Raw genomic sequence first — 15,671 nt, 5'->3', positions numbered from 1 at the left:
GAAGCTCCACCATCCATCCAGATGCATCTGCTGCAGCTCTTAGTCCTGCCGATTTTACCTTGAATTCATCCAACTCTTTTTATTCCCACTGCCATCATCCTAGTTCAAGCTACCTTCTCCTCTCTTTCCTGGAGTACAAAAACAACTTCCTAAATGTTCTCCTCTACTGTGCCTTCTCTGTAGCACCTTCTCCATACTGCACTTAGAGTAGCACCATCTAGTTCAAATACAATGGGAGCCACATATGCAATTTTAAATTTTTTTTTTGAGATGGAGTCTCACTCTGTCACCCAGGCTGGAGTGCAGTGGCATGATTTTGGCTCACTGCAACCTCCAAGTCCTGAGTTCAAGCAATTCTCCTGTCTCAGCCTCCAGAGTAGCTGAGATTACAGGTGCCCACCAACACACCTGGCTAATTTTTGTATTTTTAGTACAGACAGGGTTTCGCCATGTTGGCCAGGCTGGTCTCAAACTCCTGACCTCAAGTGATTCACCTGCCTCGGCCTTCCAAAGTGCTGGGATTATAGGTGTGAGCCACCGTGCCCACCCCCAATTTTTAATTTTTAATAGCTATATTTTAAAAGGTTAACAAGAAACAGATAATTGGTTTTTTGGGGAGTGGGGGAAAATGGGTTTTGTTTGTTTTTGAGACAGGGTCTTGCTCTGCCATCCAGACTGGAGTACAATGGCACGATCATGGCTCACTGCAGTCTTGACCTCCTGGGCTCAAGTGATCCTCCTGCCTTAACCTCCCGAGTAGCTGGGACCATAGGTGTGTCCCACCACACCCACCTAGCTTTTTTGTTTGTTTTATTGGAGACAGTGTCTCCCTATGTTTCCCAGTCTGGTCTCGAACTCCTGGGCTCAAGCAATCCTACCACCTCAGCCTCCCAAAGTGCTAGGATTAGAGGCATGAGCCATCACGCCTGGCCTAGTAATTGTTTTTAAAAATAATTTTAAAATTGATTTTAATTACATTTAATCTGAAATACTTTTTCAAGATATAATTAATATTTTTAAATTAATGAGATGTTTTACATTTTTTATACTAAGTCTTTGAAATCCAGTGTATATTTTACATCTCTACTAAAACTAGCAATATTTCAAGTGTTCAGCAGCCATGTGTAGCTATTAGCTACCATTATTGGACCATAAAGAATTAGAATGATCTTTTCACAATGCAAATCTGATCACCTCACCTCGCCCCATGTTTAAGCTTTTCTGTGGCATCTAGTCGTTCTTAGGACTAGGATCCAAATGCTTCACATATTCTACAAGGCCCTCCAGGGTCTGTGGTGTGGATTCTGCTTTCCTTTTGGTCTCTGCTCCTTCCCTCTCACCATCCACATGCCAGCCACACTAGTCCTTCAGCTTCTCAGACATGCAGAGGTTCCACCACTACTGATTCTTTGAATATACTGTTCCCTCTGTTGTGAATGCTACTTTCTACCACATTCCCTCCATCATCACCAGTACCTCCACTATCATCACCACCACCACCTCATCATTGCCATCGACTCCACCATCATCACCACCTCCATCACCATCATCAACTCCACCATCACCACCACCTTCATCATCACCATCAACTCCACCGTTGCCACCACCTTATCATCACTATCAACTTTACCATCACCATATCATTGCCATCAACTCTACCATCACCACTACCTCATCATTTCCATCAACCCTACCATCACCACTACCTCGATCACCATCATCAACTCTACCGTCACCACCACCTCCATCACCACCATCAACTCCACCATCACCACCAACTCATCACCATCAAGTCCACCATCACCACCACCACCTCCATCACCACCATCAACTCCACCATCACCACCACCTCCATCATCACCATCACACCATCAACTCCACCATCACCACCACCTCTATCATCACCATCAACTCCACCATCACCACCACCTCCATCACCACCACCAACTCCACCATCACCACCACCTCCATCATCACCATCAACCCCACCATCACCACCACCAACTCCACCATCACCACCACCTCCATCACCACCATCAACCCCACCATCACCACCACCTCCACCATCACCACCACCTCCATCATCACCATCAACCCCACCATCACCACCACCTCCATCACCACCACCAACTCCACCATCACCACCACCTCCATCATCACCATCAGCTCCACCATCACCACCACCTCCATCATCACCATCACACCACCAACTCCACCATCACCACCACCTCCATCATCACCATCAACCCCACCATCACCACCACCAACTCCACCATCACCACCACCTCCATCATCACCATCAACCCCACCATCACCACCACCAACTCCACCATCACCACCACCTCCATCACCACCATCAGCTCCACCATCACCACCACCTCCATCATCACCATCACACCATCAACTCCACCATCACACCATCAACACCACCATCACCACCACCTTGTCATCACCATCACCTCCATCATCACCACCGCCTCCATCACTACCATCAACTCCACCATCACTACCACCTCCATCATCACCATCAATTCCACCATCACCACCACCTCCACTAGGACCAGCACCACCTATCATAGACCACGCTCATTCTCTTCAGGCTCCCACCCAACTTCACTTCCCTCACTTTTCAGCCTAGAGATGTGATCTTTTCCTTCAAAGCATGTGGCTCAGCTTGTAGCTTTCTTCCTGCTTGTGTAATTAATGCCTGTCTCTCTCACTAGGCCATAACCAGGAATTCTGTTTGGTTTAGCTAACCATTGCCTCCTCAGTGCTTATTCTAGTACCTCATATATAGCAGTTGTTCATTAAATACCTTTGAATAAATGAGTAAATAAAAGTAATTTGGAAATACAAAACTATAAAAATGGGACATAGAATAGAGGGTGAAGGAAGGAGAAGTCAGTAAACACTGTAGAGTTTGGCAGGTAGAATCCAAAGTAAGGTTGGGGAGTGGAAGTCAGTTACTTCTGTTGAGACCCTATCTTGAGCTAAGATCTCTTCTGGTTGTTTTAAGTGTGTTTGTTTAATCCTATAAGAAGCCTATGAGGCAGGTATTATCAGAATTTTAGTCAAGGAGGCTCAGAAGAGTTCACAAACTTGCCAAGTAACATAGTTAGGATTGGAACCTCCACCTGATTTCAAAGCCCACGTGCCATGCATTTCACTAGATCTCCATAAACCAACTTCTCATGCTTCATAATATTTTTATTCCATGAGAGCACAACCAAACACTCAAATAATACAAAAGGCTGAATTTTTTGTTGTTGTTTTTAAGACAGAGTCTCGCTGTGTCACTCAGGCTGGAGTGCAGTAGCGTGATCTCGACTCATTGCAACCTTTGCATCCTGGGTTTAAGCGATTCTCCTGAAAAGGATGAATTCTTAATTTTTATTTTTTTTGTTGTTGTTTGTTTGTTTTGTATGTGTGTGTGCATGTTCCCATTTTGTCACATGGTTTCTTCATACAAATATTGCCCAAATGCATTGCACAATTCAGGTATGATTGCCTCATATGAGAATTTTAAGAAACAACAAATCTTGCCTGAAACAATGCCATATACTATTTTAAGTAGAAGAAGGAAGTCAAATGATGATTGAGTAATGGCTCAAGTACCAGATACCATTCAAATAACAGTTGATTTTCTTTCCTGTTCAAATGAGGTTATGCATATAATGTGCTTAACAGAATGCTTGACACAAGGAAAGAATTCAATCATTGTTAGCTAGTGTCATCACCATCATCATCATCCCTGACCTGTAACATAGCAAGAACTCTTCATTGCAATTTTTCTTTTATTTATTGCATAATACTAAAATATAGTATCTTTAAAATATGCTATACTGGCTCTAAAGCAACAGTCTCCAACCTTTTTGGCACCAGGGACCAGTTCCACAGACCGGGGAGTGGGGCGAATGGTTTCGGAGGCATTAGATTCTCATAAGGAGCACACAACCTAGATCCCTTGCATGTGAAGTTCACAATAGGGCTCATGCTCCCATGAGAATCTAATGCTGCCACTGATTTGACAGGAGGCAGAGCTCAGGCAGTAATGCTCACTTGCCTGCCTCTCACATCCTGCTGTGCAGCCTGGTTCCTAGCAGGCTACAGACCAGTACCATGGGGCCGGGGACTCCTGCTCTAAAGGACACACTATGAATCACTGCCATAAATCAGCTTCTGGATTGTCTCAAGGCAGCCATCAACTGTGGCCCACGTGTCTCAGATCCAAAGTTATGTCCACTGATTCCCAGGGCTCAGCACGATTCAGTCATGCCCACCCTCCACATTATGGGAGCAATGTAGCATGGTTTGTAAGGGCAAATGTTTTGCAGTCAGACAGACTTGGATTCAAATCTTAATTCTTCCACATGTTATCTTTATAACTGAGCAGATCTCCCAAGACTCAGTTTTTACATTTATTAAATGGAGACAATTCCTATCCAGAATATAGTGCCTAGAACCTGGTTAAATGTTCAGTGTTAGCTATTATTTTCAAGAAAGGCATTAGGATTTAAACTGTGAGAACTTAGTTCCATTTTTCAGTGGGACCAGGAAGTCTAATCACACTGTTGATGAATCAGAATGAAAATAGTGGAAACATTTGTCCTGGGGAAAAAGGAATGTCATACAGTTACTTGCTCTGCTTGTAGTCAATATTTTATTTCTTGATACAGGTGGCCACTGCCTTCAAACCCCCAGAATCTGTTGAGATTAGTGATGGCCTCACCAAGTAACTAGAGAATAGGAGGAACAGTACCTCATCAACCTTGAGTATGTAAGGTTGAGTACAATGGGGTCTTAGTCTTAAGAACTTAAGTTTTCATTTGGTCAAACTGTTCAGATTGGCTTTTAGAAGCTTAAGATGATATAACTTTTGTTTGTTGTGATAAATAACATTCCAAAGTGATTTTTAAACATTTCTGATAACATGAAACATAACAAAGGCAGTATGTATAGAGGTTATGAATAGAGATTCTGAGCCATCTTACTAACTGCATGATTTTGAGCAAGTTATCATCTCTTTGAAATGGACTTCACAGGGTTGAAAATTTGGTGAGATGGCACGTATAAATTACCAACAGTACCTGATGTTTGTTTGTTTGTTTGTTTGTTTGTTTTGCCATTAAGGGGCTTTTATTCATATGCATCACATCGGAGATCATCTCTTCCTAGGAAGCTTTTAAAAATTCCCCAGGTAGGATTAGGGTACTCCCTCTGGGTCCCTGGCAATTTCCTCCAGGTTAGGGATCCCAAGGGATCGCTGCCTTCCTGGGTCTCTGGCCTGGCCCTTGGGGCGCACAGTCATCAAGAAGTGCTGTGGGGAAGTGAAGTGAGCTCTTTATATAGACATAGCTCTGCTGAGTGGGAAGTGGGCACCGGCCCCATTAATACTTGCTGGCTGGTGGCTTCCAAGCATGCCCCACTGCCGAGGCTCAGCTCTGCAGTCTGCCACTGCAGGTCTCTAGCACAGCTCCCAGGGTCATCACAGATGTCAAAGTATACATCGAAAGCCTCTCTGTTGCAGTTTCCATCAGGAATGAAGACATATTTGTGGAAGGTCCCATCTACGCAGATGGCAATGACAGAGTTGACGTTCTTGGAAGTATTGCAACCAAAGGCGCAGATGCAAGCTGACTCAGCAGGCACAGTGAAGCTCGCCAGGCTCCACTGAGAGTCCACGTACTGCCCAATCATAGGCTCCACCTTGCCCAGGCGAGCCAGCGCGGAGCAGCGGTTGAGACGGGTATCCTTGAGAGCAAAGATATGGATGGTGCCCTTATCAATGGAAGCGCAGAGGAAGGAGGAGTCATGGCTGAAGTTAATGCACTAGAGGGTGACAGGGTCAGTGCCTCGGCGCAGCTCCACCAGTTTCTCCTTGAATTGTGTGTCAAAGAGGCAAATAAGGGTACCCTTCTGGGAGGCTGAGGCCACTACAGTGCCTGGCTGGTTTAGAGACACACAGGTTATGTCACTCTGATGTGCATTGATGGCGAATGGAGCAGACAAGGTGCCAGGCTTTGTGCTCGCCAGGTCCACGAGTTGCAGACTCCCTCACTTGTGTCCCGGGAACACTAACAGTTGCTTCTCCAGGTTGGGGCAGAGGTCACAGAGCCCCTTGGGGTTGACCCGGGTATCAAACTCAAACAGCTTTCGAGGATTGCCTGGGAAGGAGTACACATAGACGCGGTTCTTCAGCACATTCACGATCTTGTCATGGCGCATGCGCACAGAAAGCACTGGCTTGGTGAAGGTGAACTCCAGCACCATCCTCTCCTTGGAGTCCTTGCCCTCCTGGGCATCGTCCCAGATCAGCACTGAGATCTCTGAGAACTTGGGGCTACTACCACCGCCCACCAAGGCCAGAAGGTTGCAGCGGTGCAGCATCTCCACCAAGCCCATGCTGCCCACCTGCTCGTGGTCCAGATGCCCCTTCCCCATCAAGGGCTCCACGTTGTAGATGCGCACACTTGTCTCCATGGCGCAGCAAAAGCAGCTTTGGTCTTGGTTGAAACGCAGGCTGGTCACTCCTCGAAGTGGCTGTTGAGTCATGGTCCAGGATTGTTCCCCCTGGGATCGTGCTCCAGCTTCCTGCCGCCTTCACCGGCCTGACCTCCGCGTGTCCCCGACCCAGGCCCCAGCTGTCGGTGCCGCCCGCCAGTACCTAATGTTTGTAAGTGCTAGATATGAGTTCGTTGGTAAGTGGAGCCAAATGAATATTTGTTTTATAAAACATGAATTCTGGTGATAGGGCCTGGGGAAAGAGCAGCAAGTGCCATGTCTGGCTGCAAAGGTGGCAAGAAGGGACCAAGAAACAGGCCAAAGAGATGGAGGAGGAAGACAGGCTTCCACGCAGAAGCAACAAGAGGAGCAGAAGAAACTTGAGGAGCTAAAAGCAAAGGACACAGGGAAGGGACTCCTGGCCACAAGTGGAATTAAGAAATCTGGCAGAAAGTATTATCCTAAGCAAATTAATGCATAGACTGAAAACCAAATACCACGTGTTCTCACTTATAAGTGGGAGCTAAACTTTGTGCTCATGGCCATAAAGATGGCAACGATAGAAAGTGGGGATACTAGAGGGGGGAGGAAGGAGGTTAAGTGTTGAAAAACGAAATATTGAGTAGTATGTTCAGTACCTGAGTGATGAGATTATTTGTAACACAAACCTCAACACCACACAATATATCCAGGTAACAAACCTGCTCATGTGCCCCATGAATCTATAAGAGTTGAAAATAAATAAATAAGAAACCTGGAAAAAAAAAAAAAAAAAAGCTGTTCCTTGTGACTGAGGCGATGATGACCCTTGATTCTATTGCTATTTAAACCTCTGCATTTCCTGCCGTAACATCTTTTGCCACCTATAGTTAGAATGAACTATTGTCTTGCAGCCTGCTGTACATGTAAGAATAAACTTTTGTTTAAAAAAAATCAAAAAAGAAGAATCGAGTGGAGAAACAAAGCTGCCTGTCTATACAACAGATATGCAAAAACATTAGGCATGAATACTAATTATAATAATAGTGGACAAAAGTACATAATTATGGGGTGAATGACATGAAAGAGAGGAGTTATACATCAGTTGACTGAGGAACTTTTAGACACTACAGAGTTACTAAGGAAACTACAGAGTTTCAAAGCTGTATTGGCAAAGAATAAAAATTATAAGAGAAAATTAAACAATATGAAAATTTTCCTTCACCTTTTATTTTTTTAATTTTCTTTCTTTTTTTTTTTTTTTTTTTTTTTTGAGACAGAGTCTTGCTCTTTCACCCAGGCTAGAGTGCAGTGGTGCAATCTCAGCTCACTGCAACCTCCACCTCCCAGGTTCAAGTGATTCTCCTGCCTCCCAAGTAGCTGAGATTACAGGTGTGCACCACCATGCCAGGCTAATTTTTGTACTTTTTTTTTTTTTAGTAGAGACGGAGTTTTACCATGTTGACCAGGCTGGTCTTGAACTCCTGACCTCAAGTGATCTGCCTGCCTTGGCCTCCCAAAATGCTGGGATTACAGGCATGAGCCACCATACCCAGCTGACCTTTTTTTTTAAAAGGATTTGTTTCTAAGATCATAATTCAATTGACAGGAAAATTACCAGGTAACGATTGCCTCTAAGAAAATCAGTCCCTAAACTTGTCCCATCTCTAGCTCACTGAGGGCATAATCCCCAGTGTAGACCCAATATGAGATCACTGACCCTTCCCTTCATTTTACTCTTGAAAAGAAAGACAGAAGTTATGAAGAAATAGTCATTCCCTGAGAGACATGCAGAGGAATAACTAGCCCAAAATTCTTTAGGGGAATTCTACATGGAAAGTGTTTACTTGGATTAATAAGCCCTTTTGGTAAAAAGGCAATTATATGAAGTAATGTAAATATATTGGGCTTTCAGTCATTCACACTTTAATAGGAATTAGATCAATCATAATGTTTTCTTCTAACCAACTAGACGAGCTCAGTGTCTCTCAGGAAATTAGACTGTTGGTGGCAAAAAGGGAGCAGAGGGCATTACCTAGCAGAGGTTCAGGTGGGACAGTGCAGGAGGAAGTACTTGGAAAGAAGTTGGGGGTACATTCAGAAGCAGAGACATAGAGAACAGGAAAGGGGAGGAGGGGACAGAGAAAGGGGAGAGAGGAATGCATTAATGAAAACTTTATTTCTGGGAGTGTTTTGCCTCTTTGTCAAAGGAGGGGTCAAGGCCCAATCTGCAATCTCAATAATAAATTATCACTTTTCTCTCAGAAAAGAGGAGACAGGGAAAAGAAAAGGACATTCCTCTCTTTTCCAAGAATGAGGGGCCGCTCTGCCGAGAAAGTTTGCTTTGGCATTGAAAGAAACTGGAAGGTTGTTGTTCTGTTTTAAACCTCAGAAACTTGCATAACTGGGCCAACACCAGCTGTGCCAGGAACTGGTACAGGGTAGGTCTGTCTTGCCCAGACTGCTGAGGGAATGACTATATTAAAATCCTACTCTTGCATAATATGTTTCACAGAAATTTTAATCATAGGAAATGAAACTGCTGCAAAGGACTTGAACTTCCTATGGACACTGCCCCCCGCCTAGTACATGTACATGGCCATCCCCTCCAGACTCAGAGAGGTAGGTGTGGCAGAGGGAGGATGGGAAGAAAGCAGTAACCAGCAAGTGCCTACTGGGGACCAGGCTTGTGATTTTGGACAATCAATGTTTATTCAGCATGCCCTTTGGTCAGGCATGGTGCTAGTTGCTGGGGTTAACAGAAAGAAAGTCCTGGTCTTTGCCCTGAAGAAGCTCACAGTCTAGTGGGGAAGAAAGAAGTTGAACACGTAATTCCAAGGGGGCAACATGAGCAGCACTGAAGGCATGAGGCAGAAGTCTCTTAGCATCCCCAGGAAATAACTTATCCCTGTTTAGCAGATGGGCCACCCAAGGCTCAGAGAGATCAGAGAAGCAAGCAAGAGTGTTGTCAGGGAGTGAACATCAGACATCTCCTTCCCAAGCTTGTGTTCTTTCTACCAGCTAAGTGAAGGGCCTGCCATGTGCATGCTGCCAGGGTAAGGGAACCTGTGGCCTCCCCCTTACTAGGTGGGTAGTCTTGAGTATGTCATTCAGTGTTTCTGGGCCTCGGTTTCTTGGGAATGCTATCTTTTTAGGGGGTTGTTTAAAAGATGAGATTAGATGGTAGAGGTGAAAAGTGGTCTGACTGAAGTTGTCTGTCTGACTAAAGCTGAAGTAGTCCAAAGTCCACACTCTGAAGCCTGGAGTCTGAAATCCGGGGTCAGGAGTCTGAAGTCTGAAGTCAGAAGTCTGGTCTGGAGTCCGAAATCTGAAATCTGGTCTGGAGTCTGAAGTCTGGAATCTGAAGTCTAAAGTCTGAAATCTGGGTCTGGAGTCTGAAGTCTGGTCTGGAGTCTGAAGTCTGGAGTAAATCTGAAGTTCGAAGTCTGATCTGGAGTCTAAAAGTCTGTTGTCTGGAGTGTGGAGTCTGTTGTCTGGAGTGTGGAGTTTGTTGTCTGGAGTGTGAAGTCTGTTGTCTGGAGTGTGGAGTCTGTAGTCTGTCATTTGGAATGTGGAGACTGGAGTCTGTTGTCTAGGGTCTGTTGTCTGAAGTGTGCAATCTAGAGTCTGAAGTCTGAAGCTAGAGTCTGAAAGTCTGTTGTCTGAAGTGTGAAGTCTGTTATCTAAAGTCTGGAGTCTGAAGTCTGGAGTCTGAAGTCTGGAGTCTGAGGTCTGAAGTAGTCTCACTAAAACTGAAATAGTCTTTAAACTAAAAACTATCTTTCTCGTGTTCATTGGTACTACTGTTATGCAGTTGAACACAGTGTTGGTAGAAAAAGAGAAGCAGAAACAATGTAGATTAAACTTTGTTGATTCCCATCTTGCCTTTCCTTCTGCTGGAGCCACTTCAGATGTTTTGATTTCTTTATATATATGTATATATATATATATATATATATATATATATATATATATATATATTATACTTTAAGTTGATTTCTTAATGTAAGTAGAGAGCAGCTCTAACTTGCTTTGAAAAAGCATTTTATTCTGCACAGCAAAGGAAAAAAATTGACAAAATGAAAAGAACCTATAGAAGGGGGTAAGGGGGAGGTGGGGGGGTAGGGATGGTTAATGGGTACCCAAAAAAAAATAGTTAGAAAGAATAAGACCAGCTATTTGATAGTACAGCAGGGTGACTATAGTCGATAATTTAATTGTACATTTTAAAATAACTAAGAGTATAATTGTATCACAAGACAAAAGATAAATTCTTGAGGAGATTTTCTGTGACACAATTTGCCTGTATCAAAACATCTTACATACCTCATAAATATATACACCTACTATGTACCCACAAAAATTAAAACAAAATTTTAAACTTTGTAGTAAAATAAAGAAAAAAAGAACCTATAGAATGGGAGAAAATTTGTAAACCCATATATAATAAAGGGTTACTATCCAAAATACATAAAAAATTCATACAATTCAATAGCAAAAAAACAAATAACTGGATTTAAAGTGGGAAAATAATCTGAATAGACATTTTCCCAAAGAAGACATAAAAATGGCCAACAGGTATATAGAAATGTGCTCTACATCACTAATCATCAGGGAAATGCAAATCAAAACCACAATAAAATATCACCTCATACCTGTTAGGATGGCTGGTACCAAAAAGCCAAAAGATAAGTGTTGGCAGGGATGTGGAGAAAGAGAACTGTTACACATTATTGGCGGGAATGTAAATTGGTATAGCCATCATAGAAAACAATATGGAGGTTCCTCAAAATATTAAAACTAGATCCACCATATGATCCAGCAATCCCTCTTCTAGGCATATAGCCAGGGAAAATGAAACCAATATGTCAAAGAGCTGTCCACACTCCTATGTTTATTGCAGCATTATTCACAATAGCCAAAATATGGAATCAACGTAAGTGTCGATCAATGAATGAACAGATAAAGAAATGTGGTGTATACATACACAATAAAATACTATTCAGCCTTAAAACAATAAGGAAATCTTGCCATTTGCAACAACGTGGATGAACCAGCAGGACATTATGCTAAGTAAAATAAGCCAGTCACAGAAAGACAAATACTGTATAATCTCACTTACATGTGAAATCTAAAAAAAGCCAGACTCATAAAAACAGAGTAGAATAGTGGTCACTAGGAATGGTGGAAACAGGGACATTGGTCAAAGGGTACAAACTTTCAGTTATAAGATAAATAAGTTCTGAAGATCTAATGTACAGCATGCTGAGTGTACAGTAATAATATATTGCATACTTGATATACTTGAAATACTTGACATTTGCTAAGAGTAGATCTTAAGTGTTCTCACTATGTGTGTGTGTGCACGCACGCACACACACACACAAATGTAACATGAGATAATGGATATGTTTATTAGCTTAATTGTGGTAATCATTTCACAATGTATACATATATCAAAACATGTTGTACACTTTAAATATATGAAATTTTTGTCAGTCATACCTCAATAAGCTAAAAAATTTTTAAAGCATTTTAAAAAATGATTGAAGAGGTAACTTGCAGTAAGAGTTACTAAAGTGCTGAATGCTTCTGTACTTCAGAAGCATCAGAGAAATGCAGATCATGCTATATATGCATATATTTTATATGACTGAGTCTTTCTATCTAAACATTACTCTGCCTAGTACTTTTTGTGTGCGCAATATCATCCTGAGCTTTGGATATTCCCAGTTTTCCAGACTTTTCTGGGCTATGGAAAGGCACAGTCGTAGCTATATTTAACTGCCCTATTATTCCTTTGGAAACACGGGAAAATAAAAATAAATAAATAAAATAAAATAAAAGAGAGTCTCAGGGTCACAGAATGTGTAGCAGGAGAGGTTCCAAAAGGAGGGCTGGTCTATAGGGTAGGATCGCATGGAGAAGTGAAGAATGAGGACTTTTCAGATACCTTGATGTGAGGTGCCAGATCCCACAGGGGCTTAGAGTCACTGACTTCCTGTTTCAAGCACCCAGGAAATTGCAAAGTGGCCAAGGCAAGGAAATACCCAAAGATCAGCTTCCAATTTTTGCTGGTGCAGCCTTTTCTGTCACACCACACATTGCTGTGTGTTGTTCATTTTCCAGTCAGTCATCCGTTGAATTTCCGTGAAGTCACTTCCATGGGCCAGATACTGTGCTAAGCATTTGCAGGGGGCGGGGAGGCGGTGGGGGGGGGGTAGGTATAATTCAGGAGGGGACACGAGGTGCTCGTACCAGTAATTATGCCAAAAGCAGGATGCCCAGAGGGAATGATGACTAAGGGAACTCGGAGTCCTTCCTGAGTCCCTAGGTCTCATTTCAGTGACTGAGAATGGACAGGGGCCTGCCTAGGTCTCTCCTAGCCTCTGACTACACCTGTATGTTAGGTCGGCTTGTCCCACAGGAATGACTTGAGCGAAGCAGAACAGAAGAATGTAAACATTTTGTTTTAACAACAAAGTGGGGTTATGCTACGGTTTTGTTTTCTTGGTAACAAAAGGCACAGCTGACTTCTCATCAGGCTGACTCAGGGCTGCCGGCTCATCCTGGGTTTCATATCACATCAGAGAACTCTGTTCCTGTCGTGTCTTGAGGGTGACCAGCTATCCCAATTTCCTCAGGACTATCCTGGTTTTAGCCCTGAAAGTCTTACTTACATCGTGAGCACCTGGAGTGGCTGACCACCACCCAGCAACATCCTCTTCTAGTAAATTCTTCAAGGCACTAGTGTGGCAAAAACATAGATTTTAGCATCAGAGGGACTCGGGTTCAAATCCTTGTGTGTGCTGTGTCACTTACAAGCTGTGACATAGGGAAGTTACTCAGTATTTCAAAACACAGACACTATTCACTTCATGTACTCATTACCCAGGCCTCATCTCAGCAGGCGCCCGCTTCCTTCGTGTTCATTCACTCCATGTCACTGGGCTGCACTCTCTTCCTCAAACAGGCAGAGCTCATTCTGCCACTTTGCCGTTTCTGTTTCCTCTGTCTGGAAGGCTTGAATCTTTCCAGGTGGGCCCTTTCTTGCCCTTTAGTTCTCTGCTTCACTGTCATCTCCTCAGTGAGGTCCTCTGTAAACACTCACTAAAGACTACCTCCCCAACACTCCCAGAGGCTCTCCGTCTTATCCCCGTCCTGTTTTCTCTCTAGCACTGAGTATGATCTGGAATTGTCTTGTTTCTTGACTGTGGGAGGCAGCCTTCTAAAATGGCTCACAATGATCCCCGTTTCCTGGTATTCAAACCCTGTGTAACACCCTCCCCTTCAATGGGCCACCTAGGGACTTGTTCCTAACAAATAGGATATGGCACAGTGATGGGATGTCACTTCAAGATTGGTCATAAAAGACCATGACCCTTGTTTTACCGGCACTCTCCCTCTTAGTCTTTCTCTCTCTGGCTCTCGCTTGCTTGCTCACTCTGATGAAGCAAGCTGCCCTATTGTGAGCTGCCCTAACAGAGAGGTGCATGTGGCCAGGATTGACAGTAGCCTATAGCCAACACAGCAAGAAACGGAATCCTGCCAACAACCACATGAATGACTTTGAAAGCCAGCTCTCCCCTAGTCAATCCTTGAGATGAGTGCAGCCTGTGAGAGACCCTGAAGCAGAGGACCTACTAAGGCATGCCCCAACTCCTAACCCACAAACACAGTAAAATAGTAAATGTCATGATTGTAAGTCACTAAGTTTTGGGGTAATTTGCTACGCAATAATGCATAACTAATATATTGAAGCAATATTTATTCCTCCTCTAGAATACTAGCACCATGATAGAAGGTACCTTCCCCATTTGGTTCACTTTGGTGTGCCCAGAGCCAAAAACAAAGTCTGGCACATAGTAGGTGCTCAATTTTACTGAATGAGGAAATCATGAGGGCACAGGCTGCATACAGGCCATGTAAGGACAGATGAAAAAATATTTATTGAATGAATGAGTGATTTCGAGACAATTAAATGTGAGAAGGATAAGGAAAAAAGAGAGTATCTGAGCTTACTTTTAACCATTGCTATGGTTTGAATATGTCCTCCCAAAAATTTGTGTTGAAATCTTAATCCCCATTGTAACAGTGTTGAGAGGTGGGAACTTTAAGAGGTGATTATATGGATTAATGAATTAATGTCATTATCATGAAAGTAGGTTAGTTATCACAGGAGTGGGCACCTTATAAAAAGGATGAATTTGACCCAATTTTCTTTCTGTCTTGTGCACTTGCTTCCACCTTCCGTCCTTCCCCACTTCTGCCATGGGACAACCCTCACCAGATGCTGGTGGTGACATGCTCTTGGACTTCCTAGCCTCCAGAACCATGAGCTAAATAAACTTCTTTTCTTTATAAACTACCCAGTCCATGGTATTCTGTTATAGCAACAGAAAATAAACTAAGACAATTATCAAGTGGTTAGGCCCTTACTGTGGGCTCAAAAGATGTTGAAAAAGTTAATGAAATGAAAAATGAAAAAAACGAGGCATAGGTTAGAAATTGTCACATTGAGTGTGAAATGCCAGTAAAACATCTCATAAGCATTCATAAATAAGTCTAGCTTTTCACAGAATATTAAATGAGAAAAGGAGTTCCCAGAATAGTGTGTATATTCCCTTTTTGTAAAAGCACACACATAAACACAAGTCTGGAAGGAGATACAGTCATGCAACTCCTGATGACACTTTGGCCAATAATGGACCACAGATACAACAGTTGTTCCATAAGATCATACTGAAACTGAAAAATTCCTATCATCTAATGATGTCATAGCCATCAGAACGTTGTAGCACAATGCATTGCTCACATTTGTGGTGATGCTGTACGTAAACAATCCTATGGCACTGCCAGTCCTGCGATAGTGTAGCATATATATTTATGCATAGTACATAACAATCATAATAGACTATTACTGGGTTTATGTATTTACATACTTTTTATTGTTAGAGTGTACTCCTACTTATTTTTTTAAGTTAACTCTAAAATAGCCTCAGGCAGTTCCTTGAGGAGGTACTCCAGAAGAGGGCACTGTTGTCATAGGAGATGACAGCTCCGTGCATGTTATTGCCCCTGAACACCTTCCAGCAGGACAAGATGTGGAGGTGGAAGACAGTGATATTGATGATCCTGACCCTGTGTAGACCCAGGCTAATGTGTGTATTTGTATCTTTGTTTTTAACAAA

At 43.0% G+C, this 15,671-nt stretch overlaps 1 pseudogene; it reads right to left on the bottom strand.

Moving 5' to 3' along the window:
- Positions 1-5,307: 5,307 nt before the first annotated feature.
- On the bottom strand, positions 5,308-6,652 carry LOC129480165 (WD repeat domain phosphoinositide-interacting protein 4-like; annotated as a pseudogene).
- Between the last annotated feature and the right edge of the window lie 9,019 nt (positions 6,653-15,671).

Source organism: Symphalangus syndactylus, chromosome 4, assembly GCF_028878055.3.
Source record: "Symphalangus syndactylus isolate Jambi chromosome 4, NHGRI_mSymSyn1-v2.1_pri, whole genome shotgun sequence".
NCBI lineage: Eukaryota > Metazoa > Chordata > Mammalia > Primates > Hylobatidae > Symphalangus > Symphalangus syndactylus.
Note: the sequence above shows the minus strand (reverse complement) of the source record. Positions and strands in the feature narration are given on the sequence as shown.